This window comes from Pyxicephalus adspersus, chromosome Z, assembly GCF_032062135.1.
Source record: "Pyxicephalus adspersus chromosome Z, UCB_Pads_2.0, whole genome shotgun sequence".
Lineage (NCBI taxonomy): Eukaryota > Metazoa > Chordata > Amphibia > Anura > Pyxicephalidae > Pyxicephalus > Pyxicephalus adspersus.
In genome coordinates this window covers 13,415,627-13,418,860 of record NC_092871.1, presented here as the reverse complement: position 1 = coordinate 13,418,860, position 3,234 = coordinate 13,415,627, and the positions used below count along the sequence as shown (strand labels likewise).

At 36.8% G+C, this 3,234-nt stretch overlaps 1 long non-coding RNA gene across 1 annotated transcript; it reads left to right on the top strand.

Moving 5' to 3' along the window:
* Positions 1-15: 15 nt before the first annotated feature.
* On the top strand, positions 16-3,023 carry LOC140344011 (uncharacterized). The gene is made up of 2 exons (XR_011923448.1): positions 16-1,162; positions 2,636-3,023. It is a non-coding gene; the product is annotated as an uncharacterized lncRNA (long non-coding RNA).
* Positions 3,024-3,234: the final 211 nt, after the last annotated feature.

The following is a 3,234-nucleotide window of genomic DNA, read 5'->3' as shown; positions in this document are numbered from 1 at the left end:
TGGGCCCTTAGGGGTCAGAGGGCTCCTGTGCTGCTGCCTAGTCTACCCATATGATATGTGCGTCCATCTTGCCCTTCACTATGGGAATCTGACATAACATTATGACCTGTAAGGTATCACAATTTAGAAAAGCTGAATAAAAAGTTATTAAGAGAAATCTGAGAGATGTTTCTAAAGTGATAAGCTTTTTATTGTTTCCCTTTCATTATTTTGTACTAACTTGTTTTACTTTTTCTTTCTTTTTTTTTTTAAACAGCAGAAGGTATGTTTTTTTTTACATCTCGTAAATGACATTTACTTTTCCATGTATTGATGTATTTATAGTCTAGTGACGTCCTGCAACCTGTTTCCCCTCTTCTTAGATTGTAAGCTCTTTGGGGCAGGGTCCTCTTCTCCTCCTGTGTCACTGTCTGTATTTGTCTGTCATTTGCAACCCCTATTCAATGTAGCACTGTGTAATATGTTGGCGCTATATAAATTGTGTTAAATTTTATTATTAATAATAATAACTTCCTGTCTACTGTATATGCATGCACTCCCCCTATGTCTGCACCCTATATAACAATATTGGGGTAGTGACAGGTTGACAAGTCTATATGGTATCTATTTACAAGGTATAAAACAACCCAACCAATCTGACAATCACCTTTCTAAACAACATAAATAGTGTTACACAAATCTAAAAATTCTGAAATATCTTCATTATATGACATTGCATTAATAGAAACATTAGACAAGAAAATTAGGAAATATTAAAAAATAAATTCCATAAGAAGCTGGTAATGTCACCTTTCAAATGGGGATTCTAAACGTGAATATAATAATGTCCCGCATATCTCCCTGAAGTAAGGGGAAAGTAAGTAAGTGGATTCATTTTTTTTCATTTTGCAAAATCTTTTTTTTTAATGGTAGGGGATGCAGTGGGCTGCAGGAAAACAGACCTTTAATTTTTAATTGAGGATCAGCTAAAAAAAATTGCATACCGCATACCTCATGTATGATCACTTTAATATAGGATATATGTTTTAATCTTTATCAATATATGTACCATTTATTTTTTCCACTGTGTCCTATAGAAACCCCCATGACAGCATCCGAAATTGCAATTCTTGTTATGAGTGCTGTTATCACAGGTGTGACGCTGGTGTTTTTTTGTAGTGCGGTAAGTAAATCCACTGTGTTACACCTAATGCCCACCACAAAACTTTGGATAAAACATAGTATGTTTATAATGTTTTCCACGCTACCTCTAGAATTCTTATTTGGTTCTGGAATTGGTTCTGGAAAATTTCAACATATAATCCAATTTTGATTAAATTGGAGAAAAAGTGAAACTTCAGTATTTATGCAATGCACACAAATGAAGGTTGGTAGAAGGGACTGACAAAGTAATGTATATAGCTCTCTGAAAACATCACAGCACCCTGCCTTAGTATTGCCCTTTAAGAGCCCAAACTTTAATTTAGAAGTGGGCTAGCTCTTATGTGAATTTAGAAGTAGGAGCTGTTAGCTCAATCATATCCTCCCTCCTTCATTAAAAAACATAATAAAGTACTTCTTACTCATTACACTGCATCCTCTGCCTGTCTTCTTTAGGGTCAAGACAGTCATAGACACACCCCCTAGGGGGTCATTTCATTGGTGTTATCCAAAGTGATGGGTAGGGATGAGTAGCATGTGCTTCTGGCATTCTCGCGAAAATTTACTTGAACTTCCAATGGTCCCACGAAATTTTGTTGATACGATTTTGCAAAACCATCGGAAGAGGAAATTAAAACAGGAGGATTCCCACAGCTGCATTCATCTCTGGGAATCTTCCTATTTGCGATCCCTGGGGCACTAGAGGTTTTTTAACCTCTAGTGCCCAGGGATTGCACACTCTTCCCAATTTTTGCAGCCACGACTGCAATCATTGAGAAGATGCCCAGCAAAGAAGAACCTCCTGACATTGTAATATAAGTATCTCTTACAAATGATACATGTATCTTTAACAAATGTATCATTTGTAGGAGATACTTATATTACAATGTCAGGAATTTCTCCTGTGCTGGGCATCTTCTCAATGATTGCAGCTGTGGCTGCATTCATTGAGAAGAGTCTGCAATCCCTTAGGCACTAGAGGTTAATTAAAGTGGGATCACAGAGGATTTCAGTGGGGGATCACAGAGGATTTCTGTGGGGGATCACAGAGGATTTCAGTGGGGGATCACAGAGGATTTCTGTGGGGGATCACAGAGGATTTCCAGGGCTGCATGATGCAGCTCGACCTCTCGGCGAATCAGAAAGCCGTTCTCGCTTACATTTTCGGTAAACAGGAAAGGCCCGATTCTCAGCGAGATCAAACTTAATATTCTCACTCGCTCATCCCTACTGATGAGCCCCCAAGTGGTGTGTCTCTGTGTTCCATATTACATAGAAACTTATGGCATGAGAATGCTTCTCATGTCACATTATTTTATTTCATGTAGAACAAAGGATCCCCAAGATGAGACATACCTGCCTAGAAAACAGTTGGGCTAAAGTTTTGCATACTGGGGCAGGAGGGTTGACCAGAAAAAAACATTTTTTTTCAAACTGACTCACTCATTAAGTATTTTTAACCAATATTCATGCTTTCTATTTTGTTTTTATATAGATTATATACTTTGCACGGTCTGGTTGATAACCAAAGGAATGAAATGAACCTCCAACTTTCAGACCTCACTTACATATGGCCACCTGGGAAAAGCTGGCTAGCTGTCAGAAATACTTACAGATTTGCTATCAGTATTCCTCCCTGAAAAACCAGCAAACCAGCAACATCCTGAAACCTAATCAGCTACTTCTGTTAAATAATTCCTATTTATTTTATTTTTGTTGTAGCTGGGTGTTGTACCCTGAGTGGTTACACAACATTTGTTTTAACTTGGTTCTAAATAAATAGACTGTATCTAATGTTTTATAAAGTGACTCTTTCGCCACAAGAATTTTATTGTATTATTTCTGGGAAATGAAAATATATCTAATAAATTATTTAAATAATTCATCTGTCTCATACTACACAAACCACACCTTTAAATATGAACCTGGATCATGCTCACTAAAATATTAACATATTCTGAACAAGCAATGAAAGCACTTTAATACATTTATCAATCATCTCTGTATCTTTTTTTTTTTTTGTAATGTTAACACACAGCAGGTGTTTCTAAGCTGTTAGAAACAACTTAAGCCTATTGTTGTGCTCGTTGAGAA